This window comes from Sander lucioperca, chromosome 17 (assembly GCF_008315115.2).
Source record: "Sander lucioperca isolate FBNREF2018 chromosome 17, SLUC_FBN_1.2, whole genome shotgun sequence".
Taxonomy (NCBI): domain Eukaryota; kingdom Metazoa; phylum Chordata; class Actinopteri; order Perciformes; family Percidae; genus Sander; species Sander lucioperca.
In genome coordinates, this window is record NC_050189.1 from 20,180,752 (window position 1) to 20,193,251 (window position 12,500).

At 41.5% G+C, this 12,500-nt stretch overlaps 2 protein-coding genes, 1 long non-coding RNA gene and 1 pseudogene across 6 annotated transcripts in view; 2 read left to right on the forward strand and 2 right to left on the reverse strand.

Annotated features, from left to right (window-relative positions):
* The window catches only part of LOC116034141 (hemicentin-1-like), a 1,482,957-nt gene that overhangs the window by 480,282 nt on the left and 990,175 nt on the right, over positions 1–12,500 (reverse strand). The gene's annotated exons all lie outside the window — the stretch shown is intronic.
* LOC116034899 (gastrula zinc finger protein XlCGF49.1-like) overlaps positions 1–12,500 on the reverse strand; it is a 390,500-nt gene that overhangs the window by 146,164 nt on the left and 231,836 nt on the right. The window lies entirely within an intron of this gene.
* The window catches only part of LOC116034906, a 399,592-nt pseudogene that overhangs the window by 131,611 nt on the left and 255,481 nt on the right, over positions 1–12,500 (forward strand).
* Positions 11,465–12,500, forward strand: part of LOC116037674 — a 15,475-nt gene continuing 14,439 nt past the window's right edge. Inside the window, exon 1 of the long non-coding RNA XR_004101921.2 lies at positions 11,465–11,665. This is a non-coding gene — a long non-coding RNA (uncharacterized LOC116037674). The remainder of the gene's footprint in view (positions 11,666–12,500) is intronic.

A 12,500-nucleotide genomic window follows, 5' to 3' on the forward strand; every position in this document is an offset into this window, starting at 1 on the left:
TTTGTCTCCAATTAACCAGATTTGTTGCCAGTTCATTTCTCCATAGATTAAAGCCCAGAAGAAGAAGAAAGAGTTACCTCTTGTATACAATTCCTGATGTGTTTATTAGAACATTTATTCTTGGTAATGTCAATCCCCCCAAGGAATATACTATTATTAAGCGGATTGATCACTGACATCGGCACAGCATCAACAACTGTTGCATATTCTCTTGGAGTGACTACTAACTGGAATTTGGAGAGGAATTCATTATACTCTAGTAACTGCCCGTCAGCATTAAGAAGTTGTTTTACCAATATAATACCATTAGTAACCCAATTTCCATAATACAGAGATTTATTGTTATATTGAATATCCTTGTTATTCCAAATGTAGTAATTGGTTGGCTTAAAATTATGCTTGTAAATTAGTTTCCAGGCCAGCAGAGCTTGTTTATGAAATTTGATAACTTTACAAGTAATCTATCAATTTTGTAATCACATGTTAACAGAAATTTAACTCCACCAACTAATCCAAATACATATTTAGGGAAAGTATTCCAAATACAGTCTTTTTCTTCAACTAAATTAGTTAACCATTTTACTTTGAAAGTATTATTTAGTGTTTCAAAACTTAATACTTCTAGACCACCATTTCTTCTAATGTTGCACAGGATGTCTTTTCTTAAAGGACAATTCCGGCGCAAAACAAACTTTGGGGTTATTAACTGATGTGTACCCACTCTGTCTCTCTGGGACATGTTTTCATGCTTATCGAATGAGTTTGGAGCTTTAACGGGGCTACCGCGGACCGCTGGTTAGCTTGAAAAGCTAGTATTCGGGGCATGGGGACACTCAAATTAAATCGCTATTTAATACCACTAAAAAGGCTCGAAATATCACCACACGTTCTGGAGAGGTTCGGCCTCAGCCCTGGTTTCATCGCCAAGATAAAGGTAATGTATGAGAACATTGAGAGTGTGCTGTGTAAACCCTTCACAGTAACCAGGGGGATAAGACAAGGCTGCTCAATGTCAGGGATGTTATACGCCTTATCCATTGAACCCATGCTGCATAATGTCCGCTCTGGCATCAATGGCCTGTTTCTACCTGGTTTTACTCCACATTTTACTGTATCGGCCTACGCAGACGACATCATAGTTTTTATTAAAAACCAACAAGATGTAGATTGTTTAGGACGTATTGTTCAGACGTTTAAGGAAATTTCTGCTGCCAAAGTCAACTGGGCCAAAAGTGAGGCCCTGGCAGTGGGGAGCTGGGCTGGAGGCTTCCCTCAGCTTCCTGGTGGGTTGACCTGGAAGAGGGGGGGTTTAAAGTACCTGGGGGTTTATCTGGGGGACCAGAGATCCACGGATAGGAACTGGGAAGGAGTGATTGAAAAGGTGGCGGGGAAGTTGGGAAAATGGAGGTGGCTGCTTCCCCATATGTCCTACAGAGGCAGGGTGCTCATCATTAACAACTTGGTGGCATCCAGCCTCTGGCACAAGTTAAAATGTATGGAGCCCCCTGCTGGTCTGTTAAAAACCATACAGTCCATTATTTTAAAGTTTTTTTGGGACATGATGCACTGGGTTCCCAAATGTGTTTTATATCTGCCAAAAGAGGAGGGGGGGCAGGGTTTGGTGGACTTGGAGAGCCGGACTGATGCTTTTAGATTACAGTTCATACAGAGGTTTTTATATGGAACTGATGATGTCGTCTGGAGGCCAGTAGCCAGCACCATTTTAAGGGGGGTTGCAGGTCTGGGTCTTGATGCTTCTTTGTTTTTAGTAGACTGTGGTTTTATCTCTTTGTGTGACTTGCCTTCTTTTTACCAAGGACTTTTTAAAGCATGGACACGTTTTAAATGGACCAGATTAGAACCTGCAGCATCTCTGTTCTGGCTCCTGGAGGAGCCTCTGGTGTGGGGGGCCCGGCTGGATCTCAAGGATGGCAGCAGACCTGGACTCACGGAGAGGCTGATGAGGGCTGGAGTGACTACGTTGAAGGGGATCGTGGAGGCTGCAGGTCCTGGCTTCCTGAACACAGAGGCAGTGGCCTCTCTGCTGGGTCTGAGGTCGGCTCGCCACACCAGAACTATTCTGAACGAGTGGATTAACAGACTGGACAAAGGAGAGACAGAGATGCTGCGGGACTATTTTAATGGGACAGAAATTCCCGTTTCTGGAGACCCTTTTCCAGACATTGTTTTTTTTAATTAACAACACTGACTCACTAGCACATCCTACGCCACGTGTTGCTGATTTCCATATGCAGACTGGGAAAGGTCTGTATAGGAACTGTGTTCTGGCCACCCACAACAAGAAGCTGAGTGTGAGGAAGGACATGGTGTGGAAGGACAGACTGTTGAAAGACAGGAAACCAGTGTGGAGAGTCTTGTACAAGCCTCCCCTAAACAAGAGGTCAGGAGACCTGCAGTGGAGGATCCTCCACGGGGCTCTGGCCGTGAATGTGTTTCTGTCTAAGATTAATCCCACCGTGTCCTCCACGTGTCCATTCTGTCTCCACCCTGAGACCATTAGTCACTGCTATCTGGACTGGTACAGGCTGAAACCTCTTTTTAACATTTTAAAAACTGTGTTTTTAGATTGTGGAGAGGTTTTTAGTGAGACTGCTTTTATTTTTGGTGCTGGCTACAGAAAGACAAATGCAAATAAGTGGAAAATGTTGAATTTTATTGTGGGTCAGGCAAAAATGTCAATTTATAAAAGTAGGAAAAACCAGATAGAAAAGGTGAGTGGACTAGAGCTGAGGAAGCTGTATGTGTCTCTGGTGAAGGCCAGAGTGACTTCAGGTTCCTCTCTCTGATGAGAGACAGACAGCAGGTCTTAGACCAGAGGTGTCTCACCACGGCTCTGTGCTCTGTGGAGGACGAGGAGCTCATCTTTCATTCTGGGTTAACATCAGATTGGTATTTTTACATGCGGTTTAAATTGATGATGTTCTGGTAGAGAAAGAAACATCTTTCTGAAAATAAAGGTTTTGTAAAATCAAAAAAATCTCTCTCTCTCTCTCTCTGCATTTAAAAAAAAAAAAAAAACCTGCAGGGCAACATTCAATTACTCTCTCAATAACTACCAGATCTGGGAATATAACTCTTATTCATGAATTGTAGTAGCTTAAATTTTTATTTTCACTTCACACATGAAACTCAAGCACTAGCATACCAAGTAGTAACTTAGCTTCAACATAGCATGGAATAACAAAATCATGTTCAACTCCGATTGGTTTTTTAACTTACGCAGTACACATATCAATACATTTTCACACAATGCATTAAACAACTGAATTAACAGCAAAAAAATAGAGATAACTTTGCGTGCTTGACTCAGTAAACACATCTATCACGCGACGTCTGCTAGTAACACAACTGACGAACACGTGTAAAACACTCACCGGAGAAAAAGAACAGAAGTAAATAAACTTGTTATAAGTTCGGCCCTTTTTCTCTGCTTTTCCTTCCTTAGAAGTAGATTTGGTGGGAAAACGGTTTTTTTTTTAACTAGCTCTTAAGTGTTATTTCTAATTTTTTTTTCCACTCAGTGTGGAAAATCCAAACATGGCTTCAGCTCACTATCGTTCCGTTGCTTTTTTTTTTCTTCTTCTTCTCTCTAAAAATCAGTGTAGCAGCCCCCCCCCCTCCCATGCAGTGCCACCACTGCCACCTACTGAAAATATAACTACAAGTAATCAAGAATACATTAATATAATATTAAACTAGAAATAACATAATCCTGTTTGTATGCTATTTTCGAGTGGGTTACAGAAGCATGTCACATCTAATGAGATACAGACTGTTGGATCGTCTGGTTTTTGTTTTGTTATTTGTCACTCTGTCTGTTATTTTTATTTTATAACAAAATAAAGAATGTAAAATGTTTCAGTTTCTTAAAATTAAAACAAACAATAACTATCAGTGTCCTACCTGTAGTTCTTTACCTGTAGTTCTTTACCTGTAGTTCTTTACCTGTAGTTCTCTGCTGAGCCAGCAGGCTACACTGTTGGCTCCATTTAAGGCTCTGGTCAACAGGATTTGGTCATCCTCAAATTTGGTATTTGGATCCCAGTGATCCAATCCAATGTTCCTTTAAAAACTGGCAGAACAGTAAGATGGATCAGGTGATCCTGGAGAGAAAAACATGGGATTTCCAAATACAGATCAACTTGATCCAGATTACATTTTTTTTGAACAACTGGGCCCTGATAATACAGACTCAGATACACAGACCCCCCCACCACTACGATGGGGGGGCAAACTGACCAAATAGCAGATCTGGACATGACCTCACACCCACAGCAGTAATGATAATCATGTTGTAAATACAGCACATGAGAAAACATCAGGTGTTAAGAGCTCTGGGAGATGTTAGAGGAACTTATCAGTAGATTCTTCATACCACTGAGTTTCATCCTCAGAGTGTCCGCTGTTAGAACCTGAAGATAAAAAACATATGAGTCAGTAAATGTGTGATAGTGGAGCAGTCTTCATCCTCTCTGATGTTAGAAACTGCAGCTACAACCTGATACTCAGAAAACTCTCTGAGAGAGACTACCTCCTGGCTCTGTAACCTGCAACGAGGTTCTGATTGGCTCAGAGTCACTGACGTCACTGTTTGAATCATCTGGTGCAACTCGACACTCGTATGTCCCGTTGTCGTGTCTGTTCACATTCTTCAGAATTAAGACACGTCTCCGTCCTTCAGATCTCAGTCCACCAGCTCCACCCTGTCCTTAACCCTCCTAATGTCCTCCTGGATGCCTTACACCTGTTGTCCTCTGGGGTCAAAATGACCCCGCCTGGTTTTACTGTTATTTAAATAATATTTAGTGGATATTTCAACTAATTCTGTATTACACCTTTAATAACAACTTCATCCAAACACATTAATACCATTTTTGTTTTCCATTAGAAATTTAAGGCCAATAAGACAGGTCAAAAGTGGACTTCATGTCCTGAATTGGAGACCTTGCGTATGCAGTAGGACCACGGTGGCTGGTCTCTCTCTCTGCTGTCAACACGCGTCCTCCGTCACCGGGAGGGACGGAAGACCAGATCAACGTTTCATCCTGTTCTGTCTTTTTTAAGATCATTTTTAGGCCTTTATTGACAGGACAGCTGAAGGAATGAAAGCGGAGAGAGAGAGAGAGGGAATGACATGCAGCAGAGGGTCGGAGTCTAACCTGGGCCCGCTGCGTAGAGGAGTAAGCCTCTATATATGGCCACCCGCTCTACCAAATGAGCTATCCCGGCGCCAGTTTTCATCCTTATACTGGAAGTATTCTTCTATCTCAGATTTGATATGCAGTATAGAGCTTCTTCCTCCTCACTGTGCTGCCGGGCTCTCTCAGACTAAACCGTGAAATGCTCCAACGCCTGTGAGAGAAGACCTCTTTTGTTGTTGTTGTTGTCCTAACCATTGCTTGACCCCACACATCAAACATCCGTGATCAAAGATGTTTTGGCCAGCAGTACGGTGTGACAATCTCCTCCGTTGCTCCACTTTGCCTTTTGACCCCAGAGGACAACAGAAGTTTATAGATTCAGTAAAACACCCATAATTCAATCAAATTACTTCAAATTTAGTTGGAGCATTAAGAGCATAGTATTAAACAACTAACAGTATTTTCAGACCATTTGATGAATAAAAAACATATTCTGACGGCAAAAGATTTCATTTGGGGTCAGAATGAAAAAGGTAAATAGTAGTGTGCAGGTTGGAGGAGCGTAGTGTGTGAAGAGTGAAGATCGGAGTTGTTCACAAGGGAAGAAGTTTGGAGTAACGTAACTGGAGAATATTGAAGATACTGAACACATGGAAGAGGCGTTTGAGTTTGACGGTCGTCCTTATTTATTCGAACCCGAGTATACAGACGAAGAACTAGCATCACAAGAGTTGGAAAGAAGGAGACAGACAGAGGGGCAACTGGCAGATGAAGCATCTGCTTCAAGGACACAGATTTCAGTCAACTGATGGTGTTTGTGTGGGTGTTGTGACCCAATGCCTACCGAGGAAGAAAGCCTGTGCTGTAAAGAGTGGGATCTCATACAGCCAGGTAATGAAAACTGTGTCACCTGTACAGAGGAATTTGCTATTTACCTTTTTCCTGCTAGAACTGAATTCCCACGGGACTTAGCGATACTACAGCTAGCCGTCTAAAACACTATTTTACTGTACAGGACCCAAACATAATTTGGTCCGTTTCCATGTAGCATAGTCACTAATATGGTCATAACCACTACAGTGCTCAATTACCTATTTTTGAGGGGGAAATAAAATACAATGTTTCGCGGCAAAGGCTTGAACGGTCTTCTGGAAGACATCCACCAGACCAGCGGGCGCTGACTGTGGATTGTTGTCGGCCGCGTGAAGCCAGGAGGGCGGGAAGGAAGCAGAGGCAGGGACGCCGGCCGGGCATGCTAGTCCGGCTAAGGAAACCACAACGATCGACACGGACAAGACTCCTACTCACCAACGCCAGATGGATTGCACACTAAATGGATATTTATGTTACAAATACACACGGGACTGCAGCGTGATGATTATTACCGGAGCCTGGCTGAACACTCACTCATCCCAGACGGCAGCTAGCAGCTAACAGGGTAGGTGCATTTCAACAATGGCTAAGTTGCTAAACGCATCTTGTTGTCATGTAAAGGCCCTGTTCATGTTGCACAGACATTTTAATAGCATTTTGAGTCTGTTAAGAGGCACAAAGGCACTCTTTAGCTTATGCCCCCATATCTGCCGTTTTAGCTAACGGGAGCTCTGGGCATTAGATACAGAAGCTCCATGTTGCTAACACCAATTCGGCTCGTGGCTTTTGCTATAGACAGTACTCAAAAAAGTATAGCGATCAAGATTAACGTAAAAATTGAACGGAGTTCTCCTTTAATATGTAGCGGAAAAAACACCCAATCTGGCAACACCAGCCACCAGTGTCTCACCGCCGCATGCGTCATCAAAACAAAAAGCAGCATGGAGGCGACGTATGATCATTTAAAGGAGTTTTATGACAAGGTCGGTGAGGATGGAAAAATCTTACATTTCTGTGCAAACTTTGCCTGCCAGCTTTCAAAAAGAAAAGCTGCACTTCACATCCACAGCAAAAAGTAAACTTTCCCAACACTGGTGATGCCTAACGTCAGGGTAAACAGTCAAATGGCGTCCTACCCCAAAACACATTGGTCAGGTTTTTATTATGAAGGATTATATTGGATGTTGGCAGTTTTTTCAGGGCTGTAAGCATTAACGCGTTAATCGCGATGCGATTAAGGGCCGAGCATAGCGCGTTCATTTTGTTTAATCGCATGCCGCCATTTATTAATTTATTTTCACTTCACTCGCAGGGTTTCCCGCAGCACTTATGCTGAAGACAGCAAGACGCGCCTGCTGTCGTCGTCATCAAAAAAACATATAGGCTATATATATATATATATATATATATATATGAGCGATATCCACCGTGTTACTTGGCGTCCTGTTTTCTCCCTTTCATTCCAAAGCACAGTTGACAACCTGCAGGTGGAGGCGGTGGAGACAGGCACGGACATAAACGCCGCTGTGGACCTTTCAGTCTCGCAAGCGGTTTCAGGAAAGTTGCTGCATATGTGCGAGAGTGGCTGTGCATGTCGCGAAGCTCCGACATGCAGACAGCAGAGGAGCAGAAGAAAGTAGCTGCACCTTCGCCAAAATGAAGACTGAAAAATAGAACTATTTTGGTAGAAACATTTACTTGCCATGTGGCAGACAGTTACATAGATATAATTTATTAATTATATATTATTATTTAAATTTAATATTTAGTGTTTAATAAATAATTCTTACAGAGTCCGTCCCATTTCCCAAACTCCCAGACGGCTTGTAGACAAGTCGAAAGCCATATGCACATTGTGTAAATCCCAATTAAAATATCACCGAAGCACGTCAAGCTTGAGCTACCAGCTACGAGCTAATTAATGTGACTCAGGTTGATGCTAGCAGGCTCAGGCAAAGCACTTGTAACCCAGAGGTAAAATGGGCAATAAATAGAATAAATGTATAAATAAATAAGTCCTGGGTGAAATAAATATGTAATAAATATTTTGGTAATTATATACAAGTCATTATAAAATACATGTGAAAACTATATAAGTATAAATAAATGCTTTATGTTGAAAGGATCGCTTGTAAACATTGATATCATCCAATACGAGGGCATATTGTTATTGTGGCATTAGCCTATAAGTCTGAGTGTTACTACACCCTAGTCAATAGAGTGTTTAGACCCGCCTCTCAGCCGTTTGCGCTGGTGAGGGAGATCTGAAGTGACGCCAGTGTAGCTAAATCATCGTAGCGGTACATTAATTATAAATTTTAAGTATTGATATTCGATTCTGTGACTGTTGACTGTAACTAATTGTGAGACCCGGGTCAAAATTTATTTTGAGTGCACTCGCAATTGAACTGAACATTTATTATTTTGATACTTTGTAATTTTTTTTACTTTTGTACATGGGATCCCACTTTTCCACTTCACTACATTTGTGATACATAATTGTTACTGTATTGGTGCTATTTACCTTGTTACGCATCGCATTCAATACATGCAGTTAAACTTTCTTCTGTGCCTTGTGTTGTTCTTTCACTGTGGTAATCCAATCTTTTGGCTTCAGCGAGCAAACCTATAATCTTCTGACCTGGCCCAATTCCAAACATCTAGATACCTTGAATATTTATAACTATCAGGCAAATTTGGTGGTTATCCATATAGAAGTGGCCAGCCATTGAGTAGCTGGTTACACACTGTTTTGGAGAGCCCAAAAAATGACTACAGCTCTTGCGAAACGGGTGGCAACTAACTGCAGACCTGTCAGCATTGTAGAAGACTCAGGTCTTAAAGACGTACTACTGTTGGCATGTTCTGACCTGTCTTATACATTGCCGTCGAGGGGGACAGCAGCCCCACGCAGACACAGCCTGTACAAATCTTAAAGTAAAGTTCATAAAGTAACTTTATTTGCATTCATTTGATTCCCAATAAAGATCAACTGGTAAGAATTACTTTCCATTGTTAATATGGACTTACAAAAATACAAAAAAATAGAATTTTAATCATGTGATAAAACATGCGATTAATCGCGATTAACTATAGAAATTCAGCGATTAATCGTGATTTTAAAAAAATTAATCATTTGACAGCCCTAATTTTTTTGTGTCAGTCTTATCTCTGTGTGCAGCAGAGCAGCTCAGCTGATGAGTTCAGACAGATATCAACTTTGAAATAAAAACACAAGAGGACTAGTTCGAGTCTAAAGCTGAGAAATGCCACACACACACACACACACACACACACACACACACACACACACACACACACACACACACACACACACACACACTACTTTACAGGAAGCAAGTATTATAAACCACATATAGCTGCATATATACAATATTTAAAAAGTAACAAAGACCAAATCAGTGAATGAACAGGTCAAAGTGTTTCTGTAGCTTAACAAAAGTATAAATACTGTGACGGTGCAGAGAGGAAAGAGTTAATAAAGAAGACTGAGGTCAATCAGTGCTCTGTGTGTGTGTGTGTGTGTGTGTGTGTGTGTGTGTGTGTGTGTGTGTGTGTGTGTGTGTGATCAGTAAAGATGGCTGCTGCTTCCTCTTTCCTGCTTCACCTTCTTTATGGTCACAGTTTTTATTCAAACTGTAGAATAACTTCTGGTGAAACCCCCTGAACTATAACATCCTGTTAGTTCTGTTTCCTGTTAATAATTCCAGTGAGATTATTAATGCAACTTGTTTATTTTACAGTTCAGTGACCAAACTGAGTTTTGTGTAACTAACCCCTAAAGCTGGAGAGTAAAGGTTGAACAACATCACATTTTTTTTTCTTAAAGCAACAACACAGTCAGTATTTATAATCTCCTGATATCAGATCTGAGTTCAAGCTGAAAAATATTTGGAATTGAAAACATGTAATGGTGGTGTTACAGGGACAGACCATGCAGTGTTTATCAGAGAGAGGAGGAGGAGTTCATCATGCTGCTGCTACTCAGAGACAGGCCTGATGTCTATGTGTTGATGGTTAACACACTCACAGGGGACCTTTCCTCTCACTTTACACATTAAACTGTCCTACCCCAAAACACACTGATTAGGTTTGTATTATGAAGGATTATATTGGAGGATGAGAGTTTTATTGAGGCAGACTTCTCTATTGACTGGTCTGTGTGCAGCAACCTCATGAAAAAAAAAAAGATGCACATACTGTGTGCCATGCATCAGCTGACCTGCTGCTGCAGCAGCCAGACACCCTGACACAGGAAACTAAACTAACAACATCCCATCTCTCTCAGTATTTTAATCTCCTGATCAGATCTGAGTTTAGCCTCAACATTTAAAAGTTAAAATGGTTTTTATCATCGAGGTACAGGGAAAAGGTAAGCAGCGTTTATCAGTGAGAGAGATGCTGCTCATTGACGTACATATACTTAATATATTACAGTTATACATCCTGTTCAGGGCCAGACTGTTGCACTGGACAATATTTAAAAGATTAGTTCATGTTTGACTCACTTCACACTGAATAAAGTACCTTATGTGGAGTCTAAACTCTGTTCCTGTGATTGTGATACTGATGCTGTTTGTCAGTTTTTTCTTCCCCCTAAACCAACCACTTCCTCTGTTTCAATCACTATTCTCAGCAGCTTGGCAGAAACCATCAAGAAACCATAACAGAAAAAAAAAACAGACAGCCTGTAAGAGATCACAATGTGTTGTACAAGTACTCAATTAATGTTATGTCCTAACTTTCTTTTCATGCCACTTTCTACTTCTAGTCAGAGGGAAATACTCTCTACTTTTTGCTTCATTACGTGTATTAAATTGTGAAGTTGTTCCTTTGGGCTCTGGGTGATTGTGACGCCATTTCCATGTATATTTTTAAAAGCATAAATACAGGTTACAGGACAAAGAAAGAGTTGCAAGCTTGTGATTCGGCTCGATGACTTTTGTTTCTACAACAAACTGGACTGACCATTGACACTGAAACAAGGACAGTCAGCAAGAACCAGTGGCCTTTGAAACATTGTCTATATGATAAACAGATAAAATGATTAAGTAAAGTCAGCCAGTCAGCCAATCTCCACCCTGAAGCCCAGCAACCCCTGTCCCTGGAGAAGCTCTAAAGAGGCAGTGGAACAAGTTGTTCTGCAGCACCCCAACTATCCTACACCCCCGAACAGCTCTGGTACACGTCACAGGCTTAGGAAACACCTGGATCACACAGGTCTGGAAGAAACACAATGGGACAGACTGAAAAACCATCCAGAAATCCCAGGTCACTCTCCTCCTGCTCAAGGAACGCTAGCTGCCTGGACACAACCACAGGTGTCCATGGAGGCTAAGCACCAGCCCACCCAGCACGCCCCGCCAGGTTGTTGCCCAAAATCATAACAACGTTATCTGAGGCTACGTTCACACAGCAAGTCTTAATGCCTAATTCAGATTTTTTGCTCAGATAGGGATTTTTTGTTTGTCTGTTGACATGACCTTTTAAAACGTGGCCTATATCAGATTCCAGTGTGAACTGCTTGTGGTTTTGAACTGACCCACATGTGCAAAAGAACAATACCAATGACATCAGATGCAGCACGCTGTTGCACTAAAGTTAGGGAGGTTATTTTAGCTTTTATTTCCAGATGTTTGTGTAATGTCTGTTGTAATGAGCAGGGGAAAAAGGACCCAAACGCAGAGACAGGCAGGCAGGCAGAGGGTAGAACACGAGGATTTATTCCAACAAAAAACGGCAGTACAGCGACTGGAAAACACCAGGGAAAACTGCAAAAAAAAACACAAGGCTGAAACAAACTGAATACAAACAAGAAGTACGAGAGACACAAACGGAAGCAGAACGATCTAACAAGAGACAAAGGGAACACAGAGGTTAAATACATGAGGTAGGGAGCAAACTAGGAACAGGTGGCACAAACAGGTGAAACACATCAGGAAAGACAGGGTAATGGTAATTGGACACGACAAGACAGAAAACCAGACTATCAAAATAAAACAGGAAACAGAACCGGAATGCACAATACACAGAACAGTCAAGACAGGGTAACCACAATCAGACCCACAGTTTCCATACAGCTGTTGTACGGTGACTCAGCTGATTGTGGAATGAAAGACATGTTAACAGATGTTGTGTTTGAATTGATAGAACACAGACACAGCTGATCTAATTGGTAATTGATCAGGACATGAATAATTAATAAAGTATAGAGGTTGTTCTTGGTTGCTCATTATCTTCATCCTCTTCTGGAAAATCATCAGTGGAACATTTTATTTTAGTAGTGATGACTCTAATGCTGCTGCTGGGGAAATACCACTCAGGACTTGGGACTTGTCATGGGAGACCTTGTGTTGTGTTAACCACAGACACAAAGAAGAGAATCATAGCCATAATATCTGCTTCTATAGATCTTATTTAGTGTTGAGTTCAGTTAACCATCTG